We start from the raw sequence: 12,288 nt of genomic DNA on the forward strand, positions 1-12,288 counted from the left end.
TGCCGGCCCTGGGCGAGCGGCTCCTCGCCCCGGACAGCTGGACTGCACACTGTGCAGAGCCCGGGAAGCCAGCAGCTCAGCGGAAAGCGGCTGCCACTGCAGGAGCAAAGACCCCAGGAAGGCAGCGAGAGGATAAATGATGAGGCATGACCACACCGGCCTCCCCTCCCCTGGGAACTGGGAAAACCCCAGGAAACTGAGGTTCCTTAGAGGGGATCTAAGAAATCAAACAAATACGAAATTCAATATTGTTAAATGGTCTGGGGTTAACTGTACCATGAAGAAACACACGTGTGAGCAGTGCGGAGTACTGTCAGCACAGCCCCAGGCTTTGATCCTCCCTCCCCAAGGACGCAGATCTGCCAAGCGGTTTGGCTGGGGGGGGGGGCAGGCAAGAGGGAAAAATCTTTTGTTTCAACTCAGCCCTAAATAGCTGCACAACAGCAACAAAACACAAGTGTGTGCTTGCGCAGCGACTCCTGGGAGGAAAGGCATATCCGCGCAGATCATCTCGGGTCCCCGTGCCACCTTTGCTTGGCAGCCAGGGCCTGGGGGAGGGTCTCTGCTGCCCCCCACTACCGACCCGCCGCTTGGTCCAAGTCAATAAAAGCACTTAACCAAGGCCCGTACCAGCACCCGAGATGAAAACAGGTAGACAACGAACAGGCCAGCCAGTACAGGCCTCGAAACTCAGGCGACCACCTAGGCGGATGGCTAACCCGCTCTCTCCCTCCTCGCTCCAGGGAGTAAACAGCCCGGCAGGCTGCAAACCTGGCACCCGGTGCCTGTGCGAGATGCACCTGGATCCAGCCGGCTTCGCCAGGAGCGCCGGCGTGGGCGCGCGGTGGGAGCGGGCAGCCACCGGCGGGGAGAAAAGGAGCCCTGTGCTCCAGCACAAAGCCCCAGTGAGCAGCGCTGGAGCGTCCCGCCGTCTCCGCCCCGCCGCCGGTTTCCTGTGAGCAGGGATTCCCTCCTGCCTCTCCGCAGGGAAACCACGCGCCTGCCCCACGGATGGCGCAGCGCCGGAGGGAGCAGCCCGCTCCGCCCAGCCGCGGCCCGGGAAGCGGAGGCAGGAGACGGGGGTTCGGGCCCGCGAGGCTGGGCACAGCAGGGGTGTGCGCACACCCAGAGCGCACACAACCTCCTCCGGGCTACCACCCTACACCCACCCGCCTCCCCTCCTCCCGGTGGCGGGCACCCGCCGAGGGTGCTGGCCTGGGCCCCCGCTGGCACGCGTGCCGGGACAGGCCGAGGCCTGCGCGGCGAAACCCGTCCTGCCGCCCCACCGCCGCCCCGGCTTGGAGCTTCCCTGTGGGGAGCAGAGCCGACCGCTCCCCCTCACCGCCGGCGGCGGCTGACTAAGCCGCACCGGGCGCCCAGCCCGGCCCGCAGGCGGGCAGCGCCGCCGGCGCCCTCCCGCTGCCCGGGGGCGGGAACCGCCTCCGGAGGACCCCGGCCCACCCCGGCCACGGCAGGGCAGGGCAGGGCAGAGCGAGGGGGCGCCGTGGGCCCGGGCGCCCCTCGCCGGAGGCCTGGCGACGCCTGGCACAGACCCACGCGTGTGGGGCCGCCCCACGCGGCGCAACACACCGCACCGGGGACGCGCGACAGCCGCGGGGCCGAGCGGGCCGCCCCGCACCCCGCCGTGCCCCGCGAGGGGGAGGTGCCGGCCCCACGCAAGCCCCGCCCCTCGCCCCTCCCGGCCAATCCCGGCGCTGTTGCTGGGGCCGGGCCGACCGCCTGACGTTGCCCGGGAGACGGCGGAACGTTGAAAACACACAAACCTGTTGACGTCGGTGCGTGGTCTCCATAGGAACGGGTCGGCAACGTCATCGGCTTCCCCCTCCCTCCTCTCCCCGTCGGAGCTCGCGGGCGACGCAGGCGGCGGCGTCAGCCGCGGCGGGAGAGGCGGAGCTCGGTCGCCATGGCGGCGGCGGAGGGCGCGGCTCGGTCGCCATGGCGGCGGGAGCGGCCGTTGTTTGTTTGGGAGGCGGCGGCCGAGGCCGGGCGGGTGCCCGCGGCGGCGCGGCCCCGGCGGCGGGGGGACACCGGCTGCCCGGCCGGGCCCGCCCCCGCCGCGGCCGCTGGGACGCGCCCGGGGGAGCCCGCGGGGGGCGCCGCCCCCCTTCCCCCCGCCCCCGGAGGGAGAACCGGCACCGGGGCCGGCGGCGGCCCGGCGCGGGTCCGCACCTGCCCCGCGCCCTCGAGGCGTGGGTCGCGCTGAGGGGCGGCGCGGGGTTCCCGCCGTGCTGGCGCCCTCGGGGCGGAGAGCAGCGGTCGCAGGCGGGGGTTAACGCGGCTGTAGCCAGCTGGCGGTGCCAGCAGTCACGCGCTCGGCCCGGGGCCTGGTTTGCGCCCTGCCTGATGTGCTGGGACAGAGGTGGCTCAGTAACGCGAAGAGGGAAACTGGCCGAGGCTTAAAAATAATCCAGCTGAAAAAGAGTATTTATTTTTAACCGAGAGCAGCTGTTCAGTGCAATTCACTGCGTAGCCTGACAGACGGGGTAACAGCCCAGCTGGAGGAAGGCTCGGGGCTGGGAATGAGCAGGCAGGGGAGGGGTGGACGGGAAGGCTGCTGGTGCAGGCGCTGCTCTGGCCGGTGCGCGAAGCCTGCCCCTCTGCAGGTGCACACCGGCCGCGCGGGGCTGATCCTGCGTCGTCTGACCGGCTGAGCAGCATGCCTGGGTTAAGTGCACGTCCAGGAAAACCTCATAAATGTGGCATTGAAACAAAAGAAACTGGAAAGCGAGCTATAAATATTCCAGAATTTTCTGGTCGGTCACCTCAGCCAGACGGTTGCAGGGTCTGTTTCTCCTCCTCCCTGTCACATCCGCTGCGAAGTCTGATCTTTCACGCAGCCCGGGCAGACTTTGCCCGCTGCGGTGAGGTGCCGCCTTGCTCCCACGACGGGGTGCGGAGCGGAGACCAGACAGACCAAACACCGCACCCCACGCGGTGCCGGGGAGGGGCTGTGCCAGCCGCGCTGCAGCAGGAGCCTGCGTGAGGCAGCCAAGGTCCCGGCACTTCTCTTCCGCTGACAACGTGCTGCCCGTTCGCTTGCCTCGGTGCCTGCGGGGGGGTGATTTTCCCTCTGACATCAGCTCCCTCCCTCCCAGCGCCGGAGTCAGAGCCCTCCTAGGCGAAACACCCAGCAGGGAGGGTTTGTCCCCGGCTGGCAGGGAGACCCACCCACGGGCCTTTCCCTGAGCATCCCGGCCAGGTGTGTGGGTCTCGCAGGTCAGGGGCTTCCCTAAAATCTGGAGCGCTGTATCAACACCGCTGGTTGCACAAGCGCTGCCGACAGATGGGAAAGGAGGGAACCTTGGGGCTGCCAGAGCCTCACGCACTGCATCAGACACCTTCGGGGGGGGAGGGGGGGGGACGGGGACTCCCCGTGCCTGTTCCTGCCTCAGTCTGCTGAGACCAGCAAACTGGAAACCAGCTGCTTACCCAACCCTCACCAGCAGCCAAGCCGTTGTCATTAGTGTTAACTTTACATCAGCTCTGTTTGATTTGGCAGGCAAAGGGCAGCAGGTTCAATCCGTGCTATTTTATGAGGGCTGGTTCCTGTCCCACACCCCTTGCCCATGAACACAGTGTGCATTTAGGATACCCTTACCTCCCAGCCCCAGGCAGGAAAGGGTGGGGTTGAAATTAGTGTTTACTTCTCAGGGGCAAGCCCTACAGTGTCTGTGTTTGGGAAGGCAATCACCCGGCATGAGAAGGAGCATTCTGCGTGGCCATCACCGTGCCGCGTGCCCCAGGTGCCCAGCCACCTGTGCACGGGACGCTCCGCAGCGCGGGAAAGCGAAGGGATGTGGTTAGGTGGCCGAAGGCAAGAATCACGTCCAGTATCTGGCCAGCTGGAGAACAGAGTGTGTTCAAAGCCGTCTGCCAGGGCTGCAGTGAGGGCACAGCCCTCTGTGTCCTGTTTATTAGTCGCTTGTTCATTAACCTGCTCTGCCTTGGCTGGATCAGACTGTGTTTCCCAAAGTGGGAGGGAGCCTGTAAGGGTACTTGTGTTCCCTGGAGTTTACATGGGCTGTGTCCTGGGACAGGCCTGAGAAAGAGGCAGATATCCCCCGAGAATGGATATCCTCACAGAGCCTTTGCCCCAAGGAGCACCGGCTGTGGTCCTCTCTGCAGCAGGAGGGAAAGGCGAGGTTTTCCTCTGAGATGGATCTTTTTCATTTTGCAGATCTTAGAGAGCTGGTATCTGTGGAAAGGATTGTCATTTCTCCTCTACGTTTCACACTGAAGTGAGAAAATGAAAATACCACAGGTTACCCCAGCTGCTCCCTGCCCTTTTTTCAGGACAGGCTATGGTAAATGTCATTCTCCTGGAGCAGTCTGAGTCTCAGGTTGAGGATGTCTCTCCTTGAGCACAGTTTGTATTTGCAGTCCCTGGCAGGGAGGGCTGAGCTGGATCTGGATAGCTCTGCGCTTTCCTCCTGTGCAGATCCCTGCGGGTGGTAAGGACTGACGGCTCCTCTGCCCAAAGCGACCCCTGCGGCAGCGCACCACAGGGCTCTGCCGTGGCCCCTTGGGGCCCAGGGGCGCGGGAAGCGAGAGCCACCGCAGCAAGAGCCACGGAGCGGGAGGGGGCCGCGGAGGGCCAGCTGGCCGGGGTCTCAGCCTCACTAGCTCACACCTCTCCTCAGCAACTGAGCAGGTAATTGCTCCAGTGTCCTGTCCTATCAGTCGGTGACCGGCGGGGGTTCATGGGAAGTTGCATCCCACCTCCATTTAAGGCAGGACTTCACCCGTGGAAGCGAGCAGTGGGGCAGAGGATGAAGGTCAATGTGCTCCTCTCGTGGTGGCGGCACCAGTTCAAGGAGCCTCCGCCCAGTCTTTCCCCGGCTGCTGGTGACCAGATGGCCCTGCCCCGTGGCCATGCTGGCCCAGGTGACACAGGGGGAGAGCAAATGGCTGGAGTTTGGGGGGGAGAGGGGGCACCGTGAGCAGCTTGAACATCGCTGCTGTTCCTGTCTCCTGGCAGCCTGGTCTGCTTCTGAAACAGCCTCCTGCTGCTATTCAGCAATACTAGTGACCACACAGCCCCGTGTCACTTCTGATCCCCTCCAGCCCCAGCTGCATATTTCCACTTCTTTCTGTGTGCTGGTCACAGGAGCCACACAGCAGTGCAGCAGGGCAGTTCAGAGAGCTGACCCGGCTGAAAACTGAACACTTTCTCTGGTCAGGTTAGACATCAGCTACTACAGCTTGCTGCTCAGGCTTGCTGCGGGTTGTGGCTCCTCAGCAGCCTAAACTGCTATAGCTAGCTGCCACGGTGTCCCATCCCAGCTGCAACAGCCTGGTCCCTCTCCTTGCCAGGTGCAGCACTCAGCTGTCCCCAGGAGGAGCTGCTCTCTTGTGCTAACTCAGCAGAAAACCCTTTGCTGTTTTCTGCCGTGTTAGTTCTCTGCCAGTTTAGCAAGGTGAAATGGCTCAGAGCAAAGTCAGGAGAGCTCAATAGTCAGTGCAAGGCTTGGACCCTGTGCCAAGGGGATTGAGAAAAGCAAACCTACAGCAGCTGGCAGGCAGCTTGGCTTGGCCTGCTGCGGAGCTGCAACCTGGGAGGCCGGGACTCGGCTGTGCGGGCATGACGAGGGTGTGGTGCGGGCAGCTGCCCAGGTCTAGCAGCCCAACTGCATGTAAATCAGCTGATCCAAATCAGGGAGGCACTGCACCTCGGCACCTCCTGAGCTGCTGCGCATGACTTGGGTCTGGAGCCACGTGGTAAGCTGCTCTCACAGAAGACCAACCGTGGAAAAACAAAAGGCGATTACTTTTCTGCCAGAACAGTCCCTCAATCTGGTTCTCTGAGGTGCCGCACATACTGTTGTGCTGGCACAATAGAAAGGATGTGAACGAGTGCTGAGGACCAAGGATTGCTTTGACTGCTTTAAACAGCTCTGGCACCAAAAACATGTAACCATGGCCACACAGAAGACCCCGAGTTAATGGGACGCCAGTTATCTGCAGAGCCTTTGTCAGTCCAAGCCTTATATGACTCTTTACTGAATTGCCTCACTATGACAGACTTTAATGAGTGCTGGATTTGAGCTCCAATGGGAGGGCTTAGTGGTGTTTTCACCTGCCCTTTTGGATAATATTTGAACACATTTGCACTTTAATGGAGAACTGACTGGGTTTTTTCCATTCCAGTTTGTCTGAAGTCTATACCACTTTCACTCCCTTTAGCATTTTAGTTTCTTTGTGCGTTTCTTGGTCACTCTCATGGCCCTGGCGGTTCTGGCAGTTTTGATGGCCTCTGACTCCCTGTGTAATGCCCACAGCTCAGTGTATCCATGACAGGGGGCTGCGTAATAGCAACACTTCTCTCCTGCTGCTGCATTGGATCATGCGCTGCTCTGGCCAGGGCTACTGGGGTTACAGACCTATGGCACTGTCTGCTCAAATCCTCTCCCTCCACACACACCGAATCTACCCACAGAGTCCTCCGTCGGCTGCCTCCTCGGTATTGCAGGCTGGGATACGCTCATCCTGTCCGCATTGATTTTCCTCTCCCTCCCTGGCAAGCAGGATCGCTCCGGAGTGAGCCATTTGCTGGTAGTGTGACTGTTGTGAAACAGCTTAACTTCCTGCTGGAGCAGCAGCCCTCGCCTGTCAGCCTGTGCCTGGTGCTCACAACGCCTCCAGCACTCACATCCCTTCTTCCCTTTCACTGACGTGTGTATATGCGCGCTCCTGCACGCACACCCCTTCCCTCCTCTATTATGTCTCTTGCGTCTGGTGGTTTCCCAGGGGTGAGAACCTGCCCCGAGGAGCTAGAGGAGCTCGAGGAGCTCGCAGCTCAGCAGTGAAGGGGAAGTGACGGCGCGGCTGGCAAGCTGCCGTTTCCAGCGTGGATGGAGGGGGGTGGCGAGGCGTACGCACAGGGTCCTCCTGTAGTGGGATGTGGAGTACGAAGGCTGGGTCCCAGCTGCTCTGAGGAGGCAGCTCTGCCGCCACAGCCCCAGCAGCTCCTCGGGTGGATGGTGGTGATAGGTGGCCGCAGCCCCCTGGCCTAGCCGTGGCCATAGCCTTCGTCCGTGAGCGCTGCCTCCAGCGCAGCAAGCGCAGTGCGTCGCACGGCGGGCAGCCCAGCCCTCCTGAATCAGGCCGCAGGCATCTCGAGCGCTGCTATCGCACCACGATAACGGGGGAGCAACCCGCGGCAGGGCTGGCCGGGAAGGGGCTGAGCGTTGCCGCCGAGCTCGCGGCACAGAGGCTGCACCGAGCAGCCGGGCAAGGACGGGAAGCGGGCGGGAAGGAGAGCGGTTCCAGGAATGCACATGCCCGGGGGGATGTCAGCAGCTGCCTCTGGAGCTGAGGTTCGGCTCTGTTCCCAGGAGGTGACTCTTTAGGAAGTGGGTGCGTCCTGCAGCACACCGGGCTGGTGCTGGGAGGCCAGGCGGGAGGCCGGCAGGAACTGCGTGGGAGGGAGCGGATCCGCGGAGCCGCCTGGGCTGTGGCGTGAACCCCTGGTGATCGGTGAGCAGGCAGCTTTGAGGAGACAGTGCAGCAGCATTGAGCTGGGCTCAGAGGAGCAGGAGGCTGCATGGGATCTTGGAAGGGGGAAACAGAGCCAGGGGAGAAGAGGAGCAACGAGGGTTTGGAGACCCGGCTCCCAGGACAGGTTCTGCTGGGAAGGAAGTCGCCTGGTTTCCTTTAGTTGGCGGCTGGGGTGTCTGAAGTGAGGAAACGGGATCGAGGTGGAGGTCAGGCCTGGAGTGAGGGAAGGGCACGAGTCACTATTAATGGGCCGTCTGCAATTACCTCGCGACACGTCATGATTGCCTTAGCTGCGAAACTTCTCCCAGCTCCACGCTGCGTTGTTCAGTTTGCTGCTTGCACAAGAAGCAAAAGCAACAGGCATTCCTCAAAACTCCCTCCAGGCAGCGGGTTTCGGTGCATGACCCAGGCGCTCACAGGCTCTGCTTGTGCCAGAGAGTAGGAGGGAGTCCCAGTCACGCTGCCTCCTCCTAAAAATTCCCAGATCGGTAAACCCAGGGCCTGGTGCTTGGGTTTACCCAAGCAGATCAGATCAGGCAAGGGAGCATCACCCACGTAACCGCCACCGCCGGGGGACGGGACGCACGGAGGGGGGCGAAGCAGAGCCCCATGGTGACCAGCCGGGAGGGCCCGGCGCGAGGGACGTGGCCTCCAGCAGGGCCAGCGTGGGGAGAGGAGCCAGGGCTCACGGGTTATGTAATGTGCCTACTCCCTGCAGTTGGGAAATAGCTATTGCGTGGAGGCCCTGCGCTGTGGTTAGCTAGCATGGGACGGGATCACCGACGGCAGCTCATCACGTCTTGCCTTACGTACGAGAGTTCGGCACAGCGAGAAGCCCTTGGGATTGCACAGAGGCTTGGCCGAAGTGGCCGAGGCCGCGGTAATGCAGAGTGCCAGGAAAGGCAGGCGAGAGGGTGGGAATTGCCCAGGAAGCGACCCGAGTGCCTGCTGCCCCGTGGGGCACCCCGTGCCGCGGGCGCGCAGCGCTCCCCGGGCAGCCTGCTGCAGCGCTGCCACCGCCCGCGCCGAGGAGAGCAGCTGCGAGTGGGAGGCTGCGTGCCAGCTCGGCTGGGGCCGGCAGGGACCTGGGGAGTGTCTCGGGAGCTCCCTTGCTCCCACCGCTCGGCATTGCTGCCCTTCGCTCCCTGCTGCTCTTGCTTCTCATTGCACCACTGTGCCCACCATCTCCCCGCTTCACTAGTGGCGCTTCCTCCCATCGCCCTAGGCTGCTTTTCCCTTCGTCTGCCTCATTCTGTGTCAGAACCCACGTTTCCAGTGTTGCCCTTTTCTCTCCCACAGGGATGATAACCTGGGGTCCCCTCCCTTTCCGTCTGCCTTTCAGAGCTGTAGGGCAGAGAGGAGGTGGTCCTCCGAGGGCTGTGCCTGCACGGGGAGCTGAACGCCAGCGCCCTGTCTCATGGAGCTTTAAATCTGCCACACAGGGACCAACGCTTCTGCCGGGGCAGCTCCTGGCAGCGGGGCAGGCCAGACCCGGAGCGGCCCCGCATCTCGGCAGTGTTTGAGGGACCAGGTCCTGGCGCCGGGAGCTCCCACCGGCCACCGCGCACCTGCAGAGGTGCTGCTGGTGGCCCCGGTGCCTGGCGTCCCCGCCACGAGAACAGCCTGCTGCTGCTGCCACCTAATGGAGTCCGTCCCGCAGCCCGGGTGAGACGAGCGGGGCAGTGCTCTGCCGCCAGCAGGCCTGCGCTCATGCTCTCTGGGCAGCCTGCCAGGAGTCCGTGCCCATGTGTGTGCTTGCATGTAGCACAGGTAACATGCAGGCACTGCGACTGGCACAGTCTGTGAGCGCACGACATGCACATATAGAGAGCATGTGGAAAGGACAAGAGTCGATCTCCCCCCGTAGACGGCCACATCCGAATCCTGCTGACACGAGTCCTCTCCATCGCCCCTGTGTGCAGCGCCCCTGGCCAAGCGGATGCTGTGAGCGCAGGCACCTTGGCTGCTGGGAGCTGGGAGAAAACTGGAGCCACCGCCTCGCCGTGTCTGAGGCAGAGAGAGTGAAGCAGCTCCCGAGCAATGCAGGTCATGGCAGGATGCTTTATATAACCCAGAGCCACAGAGAAAACCAAAATAGCTACCTCCCTGCTGCTCAGTTAGTCTCTTCCATCAAACATGGATAAAATTAGAGCAGGCAGTGACGTTCACCTACGTCTGCACAGGGACTCCAGGGAGACAAAGGGAGCCGGCTCAGGGCTCTGCCATTAGCAGCACAGGCTGCCAGAGCTTTCAAGTAAAATCCGTCAGCGAGGTTAGTGTGTGACCGCAGGGGACAGATGTGTGGCAGCACAAGAGGCGGTGTGGGGGGTGCAGCTACCGGAGGCTCACTGAGGCTACGCCATGTGTACCCCTGCGTTTCGGGAGGCAGCCCGAGCATGCACACGCGAGCCGAGCTTCGCCGCGGCACTGACCTGCGCCTTCCTGGCGTGGAGCCGCAGCGGGCAGAGCAGGGGGCTTCCAGGGCTGAGCGCTGTGCCGGAGCGTCTCGGGGCCAGCCCCCGCGCCGGGGAGCGCTGCGGCAAGAGTGTTTCTGCGAGAGCTTTCGAGCAAATATGCCTCCGCAGGCTGGCACCCGGAGCAGCTGTCCCTCGGGAGGGGACCCGCAGAGCTGGCCGGCCCCCTCTGTCGCCGCTGTCTTCGCAGCTCGGTGGAACCACAGGCTAGGTAGTACTTGAGGGTGGTGAAAAGTTGGTTCGGAAATCGTGTGTGGAGACTCAGATCTCTTTAAGAAAAAAATGAACAAGAAAAAAGAGCCTAAGACAAAAGTTCAGGTTAGAACCTGGAAGACAGTCACCTACATCTGTGTTTAGGGACCCAGATAAGATCTGAGCCTTTTGCTGATGACATGAGAAACTGCAATTGCTAAAAGCCTCTGAAGACCAGGTGAAAAAATGGTGTCATTGTCCAGAGCACACATAGATGGAGGTATCTAACTTCAGCTCTCTCCTTTGGACGTTTTGGCTTTTTTACTGTTTGGTTTACTGATCTGAATATAGGAGAGGTAGCCAGGAATGCAGGTGTCCCCCCACTGTGACACTGCCCTCGTCTGTGACTTGGGCACATCCTTTCCCTGATATTCATGTGTATCTGTGGGTGCTTTGGTGTCCCATTCGCTTTTTTGGGGCTAACGTTCTCCACCCTCATTCAGCTGACAGGACAAGGAGTTGTGAAGGTGAATGAGTTAATATTTGCCAAGCATTTAGAAGATGACAAGAGCCCTGGAGAAAATCTCTATGTTAATTATTATTTATGGAGAAGCAACTGCCCCCCCCCCCCCCCCCCCCCCCCCCGCGCGCGCGCGAAAGGAAAGAAGTTTTAAAATTGCCTTCCTGGTCTGAGAGGCAGGTGCCCACTCAGGAAGGTAATTTATGCCATGTCCCCTGGAGCTCTGCCATCCTCCCCCTCCAGCTCTGTCACACGACAGTTCTGGATACCTCTGCTCTTGGAGAGGTGGCTCAGATCTCAGCCAGCTCCTCTAGGCAGCAATCGGAGATATATATAGCAGCACAGCAAGAATCAAGCTAGGCAGCCACAGCAGCAGCTCCTCACTCTGGGCTCGTAAAAAAAACCCCACACACAGAGGGAAAGAAATCTGTTCATCTCCCCCATGAGTTCCTGGGGTTGAATAGCTCAACAGGGAAGAGGGGAGAAACAGCCAGATGAGAGGAAAGACGCCTGTTTCAGGCTGTTTGCAGGTCCTTCCTGATGCAGCCCTGCCCTGAGCCTGCCTAGGCAGGCTGGAAATTGCTCACATTTTCTTGGGGACATTCACTGCTAAGTACCCATCCCTGCCTGTTATCTTATCTCACTGATTGCTGGGGTTTCTAAGGAATTACTCTGGAATTCAAATGTCAAACAATGCGATGAGAAAAAACCAACGTGTCCCTGTGTCATCTGTTATCTTTCTCTCCTTTGGCCCATACAAGGCTGAGGGATGCGTGCGCATGCACACGCACCCTCGAGCACATGAAGCAGCACATGTTGCTCTTGTGTAGTCTGAGAGGCATTTCAAAAGTGGCATTTGGGAATCAGAGGACTTTATGGGATTGTATACCAAAATCCAGCTTCTGTGGGTTGGCACAGAAGTCTGTGTGACTGCCCCAAGCCACCAAACAGCCCTCGCACAATTGCGATGGCACTCAGGACGGGCTGCGAGCGGCTCCAGCCTGGCGTGGTGTGCAGGCTGTGCTCGCGCAGCCGGCTGGGCAGGGAGCAGTCCATGCTTTCCCAGGTTGCCAGGTTCCTTCATTTCACTGGAATCACTGTGGTCTTTCAGCATTAAAAATCTAAAGAACAGAGAATATGGAGGTGAAAGGAACCAGCCAGGCACTGACGCTGGTTCCCCACAATTACACACAGTCGCCCTCAGACCGCTCCATGCAGCACCGTGATGACTGTCCCTGCAGACTTAAGTCAAGAGACACCAAAGGCAGGTGAGGCGGCCATGAACTGGCTGCTGGGAAAGAGCAAAGAAGTGAGGAAAGGGTAGCACAGTTGGAGGCATGGAACAGGGGAGTAACACAGCTGGAGGCATGGAAGAGGGGAGTCCTTGGTGCCTCCAGCAGCATGTCCTGTGCACTCACACTTTGTCCATGCCGGGTCCTACACACCAACTCTTAAGGGATGGAAGATGTAACACTTGAACAGAGACTATTAGGGATTCTTGTTACGGACAAGAGCAGGAGAGCACTATGATACAGGCTGGGATTCCCTGGGACTGCTCAGGGGACTTTTTTTTACTGGAGGGAT

Source organism: Dromaius novaehollandiae, chromosome 5 (genome assembly GCF_036370855.1).
Source record: "Dromaius novaehollandiae isolate bDroNov1 chromosome 5, bDroNov1.hap1, whole genome shotgun sequence".
Taxonomy (NCBI): domain Eukaryota; kingdom Metazoa; phylum Chordata; class Aves; order Casuariiformes; family Dromaiidae; genus Dromaius; species Dromaius novaehollandiae.